The sequence below is a fragment of the Pteropus medius genome, unplaced genomic scaffold (genome assembly GCF_902729225.1).
Source record: "Pteropus medius unplaced genomic scaffold, Ma_sr-lr_union100, whole genome shotgun sequence".
Taxonomy (NCBI): domain Eukaryota; kingdom Metazoa; phylum Chordata; class Mammalia; order Chiroptera; family Pteropodidae; genus Pteropus; species Pteropus medius.
In genome coordinates, this window is record NW_024356249.1 from 19,663,938 (window position 1) to 19,681,172 (window position 17,235).

The following is a 17,235-nucleotide window of genomic DNA, read 5'->3' on the forward strand; positions in this document are numbered from 1 at the left end:
TTTGACAAAAAGCCAAAAACATACAGTAGAGAAAAGAAAGCCTCTTCAAGAAATGATGCTGGGAAAACTAGAAAGCCATCTATAAAAGAATAAAAGTAGACTATTGTCTATTACCACACATCAAAATTAACTCAAAATGGATTAAAGACCTGAATATAAGACCTGAAATAATAAAATGCACAGAAGAAAATATAGGAACTAAACTCAACGATGTTGTACTTAAAGAGGATTTTATGAATTTGTCCTCAAAGCCAAGAGAAATTAAAGCAAAAATAAATGAATGGGACTACATCAAACTAAAAAGCTTCTTTCTGCACAGCAAAAGAAACTGTCAGCAGGGTAAAGATACAACCATCTGAATGGGAAAATATATTTGCAAGTAATGCCTTTGATAAGGGCCTAATATCTAAAATATACAAAGAACACATGCAACTCAATAACAACAAAAGGAACGATCCAATTAAAAAATATGCAGAGAACCTGAGCAGACACTTCTCCCAAGAAGACATACAAATAGCCAACAAACACATGAAAAAAAGCTCAACATCACTAGCTATTAGGGAAATGCAAGTCAAAAACCACAATGAGATACCATCTCACACATTTTAGAATGACTATAATCAACAGGACAAGTAATAACAAATGTGGAGAAAAAGGAACCCTCATACACTGTTGATAGGACTGCAAATTGATATGCTACTACGGAAAACAGTATGGAGGTTCCTCAAAAAACTAAGAATTGATCTACCATAGGATTTAGCAATCCCTCTACTGGATATTTATCCCAAAGACTTGAAAACCCACATCCAAAATGATATTTGCATACCAATGTTCGCAGCAATATTATTCACGGTGGCCAAGACATGGAAGCAATCAAAGTGTCCTACAATTGATGATTGGATAAAGAAGTTGTGGTACATATATACAATGGAATATTACTCAGCCAGAAGAAGAGATGAAATAGTGCTATTTGTGAGAATATGGATGGATAATCATGCTAAGCGAAATAAGTCAGACAGAAAAAGTTGAAAACCACATGATATCACTTATATGTGAAATGTAAACCTAAAAGCAACAAACAGGAAAAAACAGAGACTCATGTACATGGATAATAGCCTAGTGGTTACAAGAGAGTGCAGGAAGTGGAGAAGAGGGAGGGCGAGAGGGTAAAATGGGTCAAATACGTGGTGACAGAAAGAAATCTAACTATGGGTGGTGAACACACAATGCAATATATATATGCTTTATTGTTAAATTGTACACCTGAAACTTACTGGATTTTGTTAACCAATGTCGCTATAATAAAAAAATAATTAATTAAAAAAAGATAAAAGATAAAATAAAATAATTATAATGTATTATGTTATGATATATACTTAGATATGTTTCTGTGTTCTCTTATCCATTTTGTTTTTCTGTTAAGTATGTGGTTCAATACTGCTTACTACTCTAGTTTTATTATAGGTACTAATGTACAGGAGAATATGTTCCTACTTCTTTCTTCAGAATTCTCTTTGCTGTTTACAGGTCTTCATGTGAATATCAAGAGTTGTTTTCTAGTTTTGTGAATCATGTACATATTTTTATTAAAATTGCATTTAATTTAAAGATTAATTTCAGGAAATTTACATTTTTAATATATCAAGCCTTTCCCTTTATAGCAAGTTTTTTGTGCCTAACAATGTGTTATAATTTTATTCTAAGGTCTTGTACATCTTTTATTAGATTTACCTCTGTTTTTACATTTTTTCCTCAATTACAGGTACAGTTTTTTACATTAAAAATTTTCTATGCTTACATTTGGGGTAGGGAAAAGAGATCTAGGATTTTGTCCGTTTCATCTAGGCTTTCTAAGTTTTAGCATCCAGTTATTCATAATATTCCCTTATAATTCATTTTATTTTTATAAGATTATTAGTGATTTCTCTTTTGTTTTTGATTTTAGCCATTTTAGTTTTTTATCTTTTTATATTTCTTTCTCAATGTAAGTAAACGATCTTTGTATGTTGACATTTAACCCCGAAATGTTGCTGGAATTTTATTGTTGTTGTTAGTTATAATAATGCACTTGCAGATCTTGGATTTTCTATATAGGCAATTGCTGAAAACTTTTTTTCCTTTGCAATGCTTATATCTTTTATTTCATTTTACAAGTAGCAATTTATTGGTTTCTATCACTAGTATAGTGTTAAATTAGCAATATTGGGGGTTCCTGATTTCATTAGTGTCAATAAAAATTATCTTTTCAGGAAAAAGTATTCAAAATTTTAAAAACATAAAAGAGAAAACTGATGCTTTTCCATTGTTTGTAACTTTGATTAACTTTTTATTGACTGAATGACTTTACAACTCTGAACGGATAGTAGTGAACTGGTAGAAAATTAATTGATATAAATTATTCATGTATTAGAGAAAAGCAAATGATCTTTGTCCATAGCAATGTAAAGGAATTTAGTCTGGTAGTTATACAATTGATTTTAATACAAGTTTATTTTATGTTTGTGTGAGAGTTATGATTTAACTTTTTAAAAAAAATTAATTAAGTTTATTGGGGTAACATTGGTTAATACATTTATATAATTTTCAGGTGTACATTATCATTTGACATCTGTATATTCTATTGTGTGTTTACCACCCAAAGTCCAGCTTCCTTCAGCTACCATATATTTGATCCCCTTTACCCACTTCGCCCTCCCCCTATACCCCTATATTTGACCCCTTTTACCCTGACTACCTCTCCCTTCCTCCCCTATCCCACTAGTAACCATGTCCATGAGTCTCTGTTTGTTTGTCCTGCTTATTTGTTGCTTTTAGGTTTATATCCCACATATAAGTGATATCATGTGATTTTCCACTTTTTCTGTCTGGCTTATTTCACTTAGCATGATTATCTAGAGGTCCATCCATGTGGACATAGATGGCAGTATTTCATCTCTTCTTCTGGCTGAGTAATATTCCTTGTATAAATGTGCCACAGCTTCTTTAGCCAATCATCTATCGTAGAACACTTCGATTGCTTCCATGTCCTGGCCACTGTGAATAATGCTGCTATGAACATTGGTGGGCAAATATCTTTTTGGATGTGGGTTTTCAAATCTTTGGGGTAAATACCTAGTAGAAAGATTGCTAAATTCTGTCGTTGATCAATTCTAATTTTTTTGAGGAACCTCCATTCTGTTTTCCATAGTGGCGTACCCACCAGCAGTGTATGAGGGTTCATTTTTCTCCGCATTCTCTCCAGCATTTGTTATTACTTGTCCTGTTGATTATAACTATTCTAACATGTGTGAGATGGTATCTCATTGTGGTTTTGATTTGCATTTCTCTAATAGCTAGCGATATTGAGCATCTTTTCATATGTTTGTTGGCCATTTGTGTGTCCTCCGGGAAGAAGGGTCTGTTCAGATCCTCTGCTCATATTTTGATTGGATCCTTTGTTCTTTTGTTGTTATTGAGTCATATGAGTTCTTTACATATTTTGGATATTAGGCCCTCATCGGAGGCATTGCTTGCAAATATATTTTCCCATTTTGATGGGTGTCTCTTTACCTTGTTGATTTCTTTTGCTGAGCAGAGGCTTTTTAGTTTGATGTAGTCCCATCCATTTATTTTTGCTTTAACTTCCCTTGCTTTTGAGGTCAAATTCATAAAATTCTCTTTAATCTAAGGTCCTTGAGTTTCATTTCTATGTTTTCTTCTATGTATTTTATTATTTCATGTCTTATATTCAAGTCTTTAATCCATTTTGAGTTAATTTTGGTATGTGGTAATAGACAACAGTCTAGTTCAGTCTAGTTTCATTCTTTTGCAAATGGCTTTCCAGTTTTCCCAGCATCATTTATTGAAGAGACTTTCCTTTCCTCACTGTATGTTTTTGGCTTTATTGTTAAAAATTATTTACCCATATAAATATGGGTTTACTTCTGTTCTCTTGATTCTGTTCCACTGGTCTCTGTGTCTGATTTGCTGCCAATACGATGCTGTTTTATTTACTATTGCTTTGTAGTATAATTTGAGATCGGGCAGAGTGATGCCTTCAGCCTCGTTCTTTTTTCTCAGGATGGCTTTGGCAATTTGGTATCTTTTGGCTTCCATACGAATCTGATGGTTTTTGTTCTATTTCTTTTAAAACTGACGATGGGATTTTGACAGGGGATTGTATTAAATCTGTATCATGCTTTAGGCAATATGGTTATTTTAACTATGTTGATTCTTCCGATCAAGAACATGGAATATCTTTCCACTTCTTTGTATCTTTTTCAATTTCTTTTAATAGGGTCTTGTAGTTTTCATTATATAGGTCCTCATATGTTTCATTAAATTTATTCCTAGGTATTTTATTCTTTTTGTTGCAATTGCAAAAGAAATTAATTATTTTACTTCTTCTTCTGACACTTCGTTGTTAGAGTATAGGAACGCTGTGGATTTTTGAACATTGATTTTATAACCAGAAACTTTACTGTATTTGCTTATTGTTTCTAGTAGTGGTCTTGTGGCGTCTTTAGAAAATCATGTCATCCACAAATAGTGACAGTTTAACTTCTTTGCTTCCTATTCGGATAACTTTTATATTATTCTCTTGTCCGATTGCATTCACTAGGACCTCCAATGTTATACTGAATAACAGTGGCAATAGTGGATAGCCTTGCCTTGTTCCTGATCTTAGAGGGAAAGTTTTTAGTTTTTCACCATTAAGTATAATGTTGGCTGAGGGTTTGTCACAGATGGCCTTTATTACGTTAAGGTACTTTCCTTCTATACTGATTTTGTTAAGTGTTTTGATCATAAATGGATACTCTACTTGTCGAAGACATCTATTGATATGATCATATGATTCTTATTTTTTAATTTGTTTATGTGGTGTATCACATTAATTGATTTGCATATGTTGAACCATCCCTGTGCCTCTGGGATGAAGCCCACTTGATCATGGTTTATAATCCTTTTAATATGTTGCTGTATTCAGTTTGCTAGTATCTTATTTAGGATTTTTGCATCTGTGTTCATGAAAGATATTGGTCTATAGTTTTCTTTCTTTGTATTATCTTTACCAGGTTTAGGTATCAGAGTAATATTGGCCTCACAAAATGAGTTGGGAAGTGTTGCCTCCTACTCAATTTTTTGGAAAAATGTGAAGAGAATAGTTATTAGATCTTCTTTGAATGTTTGGTAGAATTCACTGATGAAGCCATCTGATCCTGAACTTTTACGTAGGTTTTTGATGATTGTTTCAATTTCCATACTTCTGATCAGTTATTTAGATTTTCCAGTTCTTCTTGATTTAGTCTAGGAAGATTATATCTTTCTAAATACTGGTCCATTTCTTCTAGGTTATTAAATTTGGTGTTATACAATTTTTCATAGTATTCTTGTATGATTCTTTGTATTTCTGTGATGTCAGTCGTAATTTCTCCTCTTTCATCCCTGATTTTGTTTGTTTGTGTCCTTTCTCTTTTTTCTTTAGTGAGTCTAGCCAGGGGTTTGTCAATTTTATTAACCTCAAAGAACCAGCTCTTTGTTGTATTTATTTTTTCTATCATTTTTTTTTTGTTTTCAATTTTATTTATTTCTGCTCTAATTTTGATTATTTCTTTCCTTCTGCTGACTTTTGGCTTCATTTGTTCTTTCTTTTCTAGTTTTTTAAGATTAAGTGTTAGGTTGTTTATTTGGGCTCATTCTTGTTTTTGGTGAATGGCCTGTAATGATATAAACTTTCCTCTTATGATCACTTTTGCCATGTCCCAAAAGTTTTGATTTATTGTATTATCATTATCATTTGTTTTGATGTATCTCTCGATCTCTCTTTTTATGTCTCTCTGATCCAGTTATTCTTTAGTAGCATATTGTTTAATCTCCATGTATTTGTTGTTTTTCCTGATTTCTTTCTGTAGTTAATCTCTAGTTTCAAAGCATTATGATCAGAGAATATGGTTGGTATGATTTCAACCTTCTTCTATTTGTTGAGGCTAATTCTGTGTCCCAGTATGTGATTCTTGAGAATGTTTCATGTGCACTAGAGAAGAATGGATAAGCAGCTGTTTGGGGATGAAAGGCTCTGTAAATGTCAATTATGTCTAGTTGGTCTAATGTGTCATTTAAGGATGTGTTTTCCTTATTGATATTCTGTTTGGATAATCTGTCCATATCTGACAGTGGGATATTTTGGTCCCCTACTATGATAGTGTTTTGGTCTGTTTCTCCCTTTAGTTCTGTTAGTAATTGCTTTACATATTTCAGGGCTCTCTGATTGGGAGTATAGATATTAATAAGTGTTATGTCTTCTTGTTGTATGATTCGCTTTGTCATTATGAAGTTTCCCTTAGTATCTTTCTTTACCTTTTTTATTTTTAAGTCTATTTCATCTGATATTAGTACTGCTACTCCTGCTTTTCTCTGAATGCCATTTGCTTGAAATATCATTTTCTACCCTTTCACTTTGAGTCTATATTTGTCTTTGGAGCTGAGATGTGTCTCCTGAAGGCAGAATATAGTTGGGTTTTGTTTTTTGATCCATTCTGCAACTCTGTGCCTTTTTATTGGTGAGTTCAATCTATTTACATTTAGGTAATTGAAATATGAATGAGGTCTTCTTATAGCCATTTTATCTTTTGCTTTCTGGTAGCTCAGAGTTTCCATTGCTTCTTTGTCCTTGTGCTTCTGTTTATTTTGGTTGTCTTTTGTGGGTTTTTCCTCTGGTCCTTCTTGTTTTATGTTGTATATAACCATTTTGAATGTCTGGCATGTGGTTACCATTATGAATATGTAAAGGATAGTTATATATGTACAGTCGTCCATTTTCTTCTGTGTGTGCCTTATCTCCATTCCCCTTTGTGAATCTGGATCTTTGAATCCTCTCCTTTTCAGTCATTGTTATCTCAATTTGTCCCTATGTATTCTGAACGTTCATTACTATCTTGTTATAACAATTCTCTTCTTATTATTTAAGCTTATAATGCCCTTTTCTTAGTAAGGGTTGCACTCCTCTGCTTCTATTTGCTCAATAGTCACTTTACTCCTAATTATGGTTTTGTTTTGTTTTTTTGTCATTTTATTTTAGGTGAACTGACCCCTTTCAGTATTTCCTGTAGTGCAGGCCTCGTAGTGGAGAATTTTCTCAATTTTTGTATGTCTGGCAAAGTCTTAATTTCTCCTTCATATCTAAAGGAGAGCTTTGCTGGTTACATTATTCTAGGCTGGTAGCTCCTTTCACTTAATAGTTTAAATATTTGATTCCATTCCTTTCTGGCTTGTAAGCGCTGAGAAGTCTGAGGATAGTCTAATGAGTTTACCTTTATAAGTTACCGTTTTTTTCTCTCCAGCTGCCTTAAGCATTCTTTGTTGTTGATTTTTGATAATTTTAATATGCTGTGTCTTGGTGAAGGCCTTTTTGTGTTGAAATTGTTGTGTGTTCTTTGACCTCTTGAATTCCAAGCTCCAGCTCATTCCTTATATTTGGAAAATTCTCATCAACTATTGTCTAAAAATGCTTTCTAATTCCTGCTCCTTTCCCCACCTTCAATAATGTCCATTATGTTTATGTTTCCTCTTCTGATGGTATCAGCTAATTCTTGAATTACTCTTTCATTATTTTTCATTTTTTTGTTTCTCTCTTCTTCTTTCCGATTTATTTCTAGATTTCTGTCTTCAATATCACTGATCCTTTCCTCCATTAGGTTGACTCTATTTTCCATAGCTTGCTATTTCATTTTTCAGCTCTTGCAGTATGTGTGTGTGTGTGTGTGTGTGTGTTTATCTCCAGAAGATCTATTCTGTTCTTTTTGATGGTTTCCATCTCCTTGCTCTACTCATGTAGTTGTTTTTGCAATTTCTGAAATTGTTGATATGACGAGTCTCAGAACTCACTGAGTTTTTTCAGAAGTACCATCCTGAATTCTCTATCATTTAAGTTGCATATTTCTATGTCTGTAAGCTTATTTTCTGGAGATTTTTTTCTTTCTTTCTGAGATGCCTTGTCATCTTGGTTGTTCATGGTGTTTAATGGACTATTTCTCCTCCTGGGCATTAATGGAAGTGTGTTATCCCGTTTTTCCAGAAAGAAGATTTATTATATAAAGGTCTCTTTTTAGCCTGTTTTTTTTTTTTTTTTTTTTTTTTGGTTTCCAGTAAGTGGCATCTAAGCCTCTTGGATCTCTGCTTTATATAAAGCTTTAAAATGCCTTTTAAAATTTTCTGATATATATTTAATCATGCTTGCTACTCTCAGTTTCTGTCCCTGTCAGTGTCAGCGACAGTCTCTTCAGTGTTTGCTCAGATTACCCTGGGGCTCCGTAGTGTTCAGTCTCGGAGGGTATGGGGGGACAGGCCTCCTGTGTTAGGAATTGGGGGCTGTGGTTCAGCCTTGGTTTTGCAACTTCTGCCAGCAAAAATCAACTGTTGTTCCTCTGAGGTCCTGCCCTGCTTCTCTGCTTTCTGCCCTGACGACTGGGCCCTGCAGCCAGCCGGCCAGAGGTAGTTCACAGCTTTCCCAGAAAGGTTTGTTCAGGGAACTCGCCACAGGAACTTATCACTCCTTCTCTTCTCCCCTTCCTCCTGCAGGGAGCTCTGATGGCTGTGAGAGGAAGCTTCTTTATTTATTCCAGTCCAGCACCTGACACCTGGGGTTCTGGCCTGTGGTAGCTCTTATGCGCAGATCCCACACTCAGACATGCTGGTGTGCAGTTTGAGTGTTTTTTTGTTGAGTTTTAGATATTCAGCTTATTGTTGTTTCAAGACGAGAAATATCTCTCACTCTGCCATGTTTCCAAAGATCCTTGTTTTAACTTTTTAAAACTATGTTTTAGCAATGGAAATGTTTATACATTTTTAGCAATCAAAGAAAGTTTGCTAAATCTATATAAGTTTTACTAAATTGTTTATATCAGTCTAAGGAAGATCAATCTATTCATATTTATGGAGAGCTTGGGGGTATTTGTCTTTAGTTAGTTTTATTTTTATTTTTTAGTTTAGTTTAATGTATATTTTTCTTTCTCTTTATTTTATGTATAAAGGTATCCAATTTTTCTAGTACTATTTTTAAAAAGACTACCCTTCCTCCACTGATTTATCTTTGCACCTTGTTGAAAATCAATTGCCCATGGATTTGCAGGTGTACTTCTGTACTATATTCTGTTCCATTTACCTCTTTGACCAATTTACATCAACATCACACTGTCTGTATTACTGTATCTTTATAACATGTTCTGAAAGCACATAGTGTAGGTTTGAGAACTTTTTCTCATCTTTGTTCAAAATCTTTTGTATTTCCATATGAATTTTAGAATTAGCTTATCAGTTTTTGAAAATAGACACCTGAAATTTTAATTGGGATTGATTTGAATCTATAAATCAATTTTGGGAGAAATGGCATTTTAGCAATATTGAGCCTTTGGGCCCATGAAAATTGTATTCTCTCTATTTTTTTTAGGTCCTCTTTAATTTCTCTCAGTTTTCTAGTTTTCAATATAGAAATCTTACACATATTTTGTTATATTTATTCCTAAGTACTTTGTATTTTTGATGTTATTGTAAATAGTAAAAGAAAAGTTCTTTCAGCTTTTGATTTTTGTTTCCAATATATAGAACTATAATTTTTGTAAATTTTTTTTGTATCATACAACCGTCTTAATCTCACTTATTAATCTTAGTAACTTATTTTGTAGAATCCATCAGATTTTCTACATAGATAATTATTTCTGAATAAAGACAGTTTTACTTACACTTTTCCAATGTTTTATTTTTTTTTCTTGCCTGAATGGTTCATTGGCAAGAACTCACAGTAGAAATTGAACAAAGGTGTGAGAATGTATTGTTCAGAAATCTTTTATATTCCTGATCTTTTTGGGAGAAAATGTCTAGGATTTCATCATTAAATGTTTGCTAGAGGTGTTTCATAAATACTCCTTTTCAGGTTATGGAAGTTCCCTTCTGTATTAGTTAGTGATTATTACATTAAAAACAACATTTATGGTCCCACAGTTTCTGTGGGTGAGGAATTCAGACACGACTTAGCGGTATTTTTGGACTTTGAGTCTCTTCAGAGGCTGCAGTCATCTTAAGTTTCATCCACGAGACATAGTCACTTCCTAGCTCATTCTTTTGGATGTTGCTATGGAATTTAGTTGAATATTTTTGAAATAGTTTGATTCTATTGAGTCTTACTTTACAGTTTTGGAGATTCTGGAGCAGTGCTCAATCTAGAGTTAAATATTCCCCATTGAGGAAAGATCTTCCTGAGTTCTTTACACAAATTCTGTGATGAATAGGTTTTTTCCAATCTGTTTCAGAAGGTGAGAGTGCCAACAGAGCTTAAAGTTTGGACTCAGTTAGAGTAGAAATTTCTTGGTAAAATGTCTTAGGTGTTTAGTTGAGAAAGTCCATTTCCTACGAGTAAGGATTATGCCCTTACTCCTAAGAGTTATGGATCTTCCCTTGGAGTAATAACAAAGCTGAACTATACTCATTTTAACAAAGCCTAAAATAAGTCTTGACAACTGCAATTCACCCTCTAATAATTTAACATTTTACCCCAAGAAAATTTTGCACTCTCTGGAGAAAAATAACATAATCCAGACTTTTTCTACTATATCTTTACAGTGCTTGGAATATAATCCAATACTTTTAGACATATGAAGAACCAGAATAAGAAGTTACTGATAACAAAAGATTTTCTTTAAGTCAATAGGAACCAATTCAGGATTTAGCAGAAAAATGACTTCAAAAATAACAACTTTCCAAATATTTTTACCACCAAAAAAATACGTACTTTGAATTTAGAAGACCATTAAAAACTTTTGTTTCTCTTTCTAATTCTGTGTTAACAATTCTACATCCTCATAGATAAATGAATGACTTTTGTAAGAGTAACGTCAGTGTCAGGAAATAAAAAAGGAGGAACATCATCAACAAAGTTAAACACTGTGTTATTCTTATTGATATTTCAAATTTAAAAATCAATAAAATACAATTTAATGCCTATCAAATTAAGAAAGATGAAAATAGGCATTAAGATAACACTCATTATTACTCGGAGTGTTTAAATTGTATATACTCAAGCAACATGGCATTATATCAGAAACCTTGTAATCTTTAACATATTTAACATTAATTTCATTTCTAGGATTATATATTAAGAAAACAATTTCAAACACAGCAAAGATTTATATGTAAATGTGTTTATTCTAACCTTATTAACAAATAGCAAAATGCGGGGAAAACATACAATAACTATAAAGTTAATTAATCAATCACATGACTACATACAAAAGCATGTAGTCATTTTAAATATTTATCTAATTATTTTAAAATAAAATATATATAAGTATATATATGTATGATTATACGTATACACATGTATATATGTATATAATCATAATATCATATATACAGCATACTTTCAATTATTTTTAAAAAATTATATGTATAAAACAAGTTCGAATTATTCTACAAAGTACCAATAATCAAAACAGCATGGTATTGGCAGAAAAACAGACACACAGACCAACGGAACAGAATTGAGAGTCCAGAAATAAACTCCCGTATAATATGCACAAATAATTTTTGAAAAAGGAGACAAAAACATACAACAGAGAAGGAAAAGCCTCTCCAATAAATGGTGCTGGGAAAACTGAAAAGCCACATGCAAAAGAATGAAACTAGACTGCCATCTGTCACCATACACCAAAAATAACTCAAAATGGATCAAAGACCTAAATATAAGACCTGAAACAATAAATCGCACAGAAGAAAACATAGGTACTAAACTCATGGACTTTATATTTAGAGAGGATTTTATGAATTTGTCCTTAAAGGCAAGGGAAATAAAAGCAAAAATAAATGAATGGGACTATATTAAACTAAAAACCTTCTGTACAGCAAAAGAAACCATCGACAAGACAAAGAGGCAACCAACTAAATGGGAGAAGATGTTTGCAAACATCGCCTCCGATAAAGGGCTAATAGCCAAAATATACAGGAACTCATACAAATCAACAATAAAAACACAAACGATCCAATTAAAAAATGAGTGGGGCACCTGAACAAACACTCTTGGAAGACATACGAATGGCCAACAAACATATGAAAAAATGCTCAGTTTCACTAGCTATTAAGGAAGTGCAAATCAAAACCACAATGTGATACCACCTTATACTTGTTAGAATGGCTATTATCGACAGGAAAAATAATAATAAGTATTGGAGAAGTTGTGGGGAAAAGGAATCCTTGTACACTGCTGGTAGTAATGTAAATTGGTATAGACTCTGTGGAAAACAGAATGGAGGTTCCTCAAAAAATTAAGAATAGAATTACCTTAGGACTCAACAATCCCTCTTCTGGGTATCTACCCTAAAATTTTGAAAACATTTATCTGTAAAGATATATGCAGCCTGATGTTCATAGTGACATTATTCACGATAGTCAATACACAGAAACAACTGAAGTGTCCTATGATAGATGTTTGGTTAAAGAATGTGTGGTACGTACATAAAATGGAATATTACTCAGCCATAAGAAAAGATGAAATACTGCCATTTGCGACAACATGGTTGGATCTTGAGATTATCATGCTAAGCTTAATAACTCAGACAGAAAAAGTTGATTTCACTCGTATGTGGAGTATAAAACTGAAAGCTACAAACAAAACAAACAGAGACTCATGAACACGGACAACAGTTTAGTAGTTACCAGAGGGAAGGGAGTGAGGGGTAAGGTAAGTAAGGGTAAAGGGGCCAAATGTATGGTGACGGAAGGAAATTTAACTCTCGGTGGCAACTGGTGAATTGTACACTTGCAAGTTAAATAATTTTATTAATCAATGTCACCCCATTAAATTTAATAAAATAAATAAATAGAAAGAAAAAATTATATAGAAAAAAATAAATGACAACTAAAAATATATAGCAATATTAATATTATTTTTGCCTTCAAAACTCTAATTCAAAATTATTATTTTCTTGTATACATGATTCTGTATTTCTCAACATTCTCATAGTTATAGAGTATCTCATACTGCTCTTTTTCACATACTCAGAATTTTTTAGTTTCTTGCCCTCGTGCCTTAATTAAGCTCCTCCACAATGGTCATCATTTTTATCTCTGTAAGCTGACTAATCTTCATGGTTCAATTCAAATTTCATCTTCTCCAAGAAGCTTTCCATAGAACCTCTAGCTGGAAATTACTTTTAGTATGTCTAAATTATCATAGACCCTCATCTCTACCTTCTTTATGGTCTTATCACTTTTGTTCTTGGATTATAACTACTAATGTATATTTTAGGATTCAATGGGTAATAGAATTTAAGTTCATTGACAAAAAATAATTTTTAAAACATTTTTGCATGTATTTCATAGCATCTGTCTTAGTGCATAGCATATCATTGCCAAAGTTCAGTTGAATTAATAAATTTATAAAAAGAGGCTAAGAAAAACAATATTGTAATAATCTAGAATTTACTTTTGTAAAAATTTGTGTACATATTTCAGGATATTGGCTAAATAAGCTCTGTCTTCCTTAAAGAACGATTTATTATCTTAAAGACATATGTACATGTGATGCTTTTCTATTATTAGTCTTTGTTTTGGATACTTTATATGATTTAAATTATTAAATCTTCTCCATTTCCTAATGAGGCAATTTAGACAGGAAAAGTTAAGTAACTTGACCAAAGTCACATAGTTAGCAAGGCTTGGAACACAGGTAGTCTGATTCATGAAATCTTGCTCTTAGTCATATTACAGTGTTATAAGTTTTCCTTGGGGTCTTCTGAAATGTTGTATACCTCTGGAAATCAATGAAAATTCTTCCATCTGAATGGAATTAAGGTTTGGGGATGAATTGCATATATATGCACATTTATATTTATATTGTATATTGGTTTGTACGTATATGTGTGTGTGTCAATATTAATCTATCTATATGTGTATATAGGAATAAGATTAGAATACATTTGTTTCTGTGAAATGAGAAATATGTCAGCAACAAGCCTAAAATGATAAGGAATGAATAATTCTAAAATGTCTTATTTGATTCTTGGGGAAACTAGGAGTAAGCTTGGTGGTTGATGGCCATTGCTGGTCATTGCCTAGGAGAGAAAGATAGGAGATGCTCCAGTTTCAATCTATTTTTAGAATATTGCTTGAGATTGACCTTATTTGTGGAAATAAATGTGAAGAATCCAAAAACCTACCTAGAGTATTCTAAAATTACTTTTGATATCTTACTGTATGTTATTTTAGTTTCTTTGAGAAAAAAAAATTAAAATAGCAGATAGAAAAACTGTTTGGCATCAGTCCGGACCATCTGGTTTAGTCATGTGAAAGCATACACCGGGACAATTTACTCATAATAACAGAAGAGTACAGCTAAATAGACTAGAAGAAAAGAATTTTTCTTCATTATCCAAATGTGCCCAGAATAGTTGAAGAACTGCCGTTGTCATTTTTTCTTCCCAGAAAAGAAACTTGCAAATATAGATTATTTCAGAGGTTCAGAAAGGCTATATGTCTACAAGAACGAGTCAGTTCATTGGAAAAATAAGTCCATCATAGTTATAATTTTCTTGTAGAGAGCACTACCAGGTTGATTTATCTTTTATACTCTTCAGCTCATTTGTAGAGTATGATATTTTCATAGTCATTGTGGTGTTATATTTCTTTGATTGTGTACTTCTTAACCTTATCAAGTTTGCTGGTAGCCCATATGCTGATAGTCTTTTGTGCTTCTAGCAATTGGGTTATATATAACCTGTCAGAATATGTTCTAACTATAGTAGTCTACTTTCTGAGCACACAAATGCTTTCTCAAGAATGACAGATATTCCAAAATCCTGGATTTCTTATTTTATCCCCAAACACATCTTTTTGGGTACAAGAAGCCTGAAAATACCAAAAAAAAAAAAAGACATTTCCATATGTGTGTTTTGTAATACTTTATCCACAATTAGAAATAATAATACCTGCATGTGGTACACAATTCCAATGATATAATCCAGTCTTAGTGTTTTACTGCCATTCATAAACTGCTTCAGCAGAACTACTTGTGATTTACAACATCAATAGAACCCTTTAAATTACATCCTCTATTATGTCGTAGGGCATGTATTGCCCTATGGTCTTGCATGCAATGTTAGCGACAGAGGGAACAAGAAATGGAGAATTGTGATTTCACCATAAATCAAAAGCTAAGTGTTGTTTATGAGAACTGGGGTTTTAGCACATGATATCATTTCACTTTTATTTTTCTTATAACAGTTAATCTGATGTGGGACAAAACTTAATTTAATCAAAAATATTTACACTGTAATATGTTTGGCCTCCATAAGTACCTAAAGATAAATATCAAACATATTATTCATTTTTCTAAAAATTAGTCTTTTATTTTAAAAATTGCCTGGATTTTTACTGTAAGAATTGAAAGAATATTGAAAGATGTATACACTTATCCCAAATTATGTGTATATTGTAGGCTCTTTATAAACATTTGTTGACTTTACCATTAGTTTTAAGAATGAAAATTCCAAACAAAACTAATTTATTAAGTTGTATTTAACTAAGAAAATGAAACAATTAAAGTTGCACTTGAGAGGTGATCTACAAGCACCAATGAATTTATTTTTTAATTTGGATGATATTTTTTACAAGTGAATTCACAGACACCTAAATACAAAAGTTGAATCCAGAGAAGACACTAAATTCACTTCATGGCCAAATACTTGAAATATTCATATCATAGTGATTTATTTTAAGACTCAGAATGACAACTATGCTTTTGGGTTGTTTGTCTATGATTTTTTGCAGAATAAAGATGACTTTTGACCTCAGATTTCCTTACAGAGTCTGAGCTTAGTTATAATCCTAAATAGAGATAAAAGAAGGGATCATTTTTTATTCAAATGCAAGTATTTCATTTGAGCGTAACAAGATTTACTCACCTGGGGGTAAACAGTACATGAGGCCAACAAAATCAAGGTGAAAGGCAGAAAAAAAACAACTACTTTTTGTATCGTAACCATTACTTATTCCTAGCACACGTATAAGGAGGTATGCCTGCTTCCTAATGAATAGTGTCTTTTCCATTTATGATTTTATGTCTCCAAATCCTGCTCTAAGCAGCAACTCCGTGTAATGTCTATCAAAAAAAAGATATGTATACGGATGAAAAAAAGTCATTTAAAAAACAAATTCTCAAGCCCATTTGGATTTAGTTCATCTCTAAAGAGGCTGGTTAAGAAATTAAATGAAGTTATTTCTACATTTTATGTAACTAATGTTTACCTGCAGGCATATGTGAAATAATTCTAAAATAACTGTGGCTACTTAAAATTTACAGAACTGAACCTATGCAGGGAGTAGTTGATCTTAAACTGACACAAACCAGATAGTCTCTTAATGTTACTCTAAGGAATTTTAAACTGACTCCGTTAAAGCTGAGGTTATTTGCCTTGGGGATGCCTAATGGAAGGGTTATTATAACACTGTCCACAAATAGGGGTCTTGAGAGAGTCAGGCCATAGCACTCCATTGACAGCTAATACATCGGGCCATTGCCATGTCACAGGGCTCTCCAAGACTAAAGGTCATATTTCACCCTTAATATTTAAATAAAGATACTTGACAAAAGCAAAAAAACACCTTATTGCCAATGATGGCTGCTGCTCAATTTATGAGAACCTTTACAAAGTCATGCTAATTCTCGGCCTTCTTAGAATGCATGGTAACCTTTCATAAATCCATCTTTTCCAGATGTCCTTGGAAATGACAGTTATAAAACTACGAATGATTTGTAATGCAAAATGGGACTGACAGACTTGAAGATTAGGGCTCGATGTACTAAAATGACTAAGATTATAGCTAACAAAAGGCATAAAATGCACAATAAATAACTGCTGAAGTAGCTCAAGATTATTTTAAACATCCTTAGTAAATTCTGGAACAAAAAATAAGGAAAACTCATGCTTATAATATTATAAGAGCAGTTTACTTCATGAAGATAATGAAACAGAATTCCTCTGTGTGGGTCAGCTTGAAGACAGATAGCAAACCAATTATGCTTTATTTTTTTCAGGCAGTAGAATTTTTTCTGTTATGTCCTTTTTTTTTTTTTACATGTAAGCATGTGAACTTGATTTTTTAAATCTTTAATAATTTTTAATTATATATATTTTATCCTTAACTTATAAGAAACTAATCAATGAATGCCTTATCCTATTAACATACCTAAGATGAATCACAAATTAAAAC

At 32.4% G+C, this 17,235-nt stretch overlaps 1 pseudogene; it reads right to left on the reverse strand.

Annotated features, from left to right (window-relative positions):
• The window catches only part of LOC120601066 (nascent polypeptide-associated complex subunit alpha-like), a 94,091-nt pseudogene that overhangs the window by 4,334 nt on the left and 72,522 nt on the right, over positions 1-17,235 (reverse strand).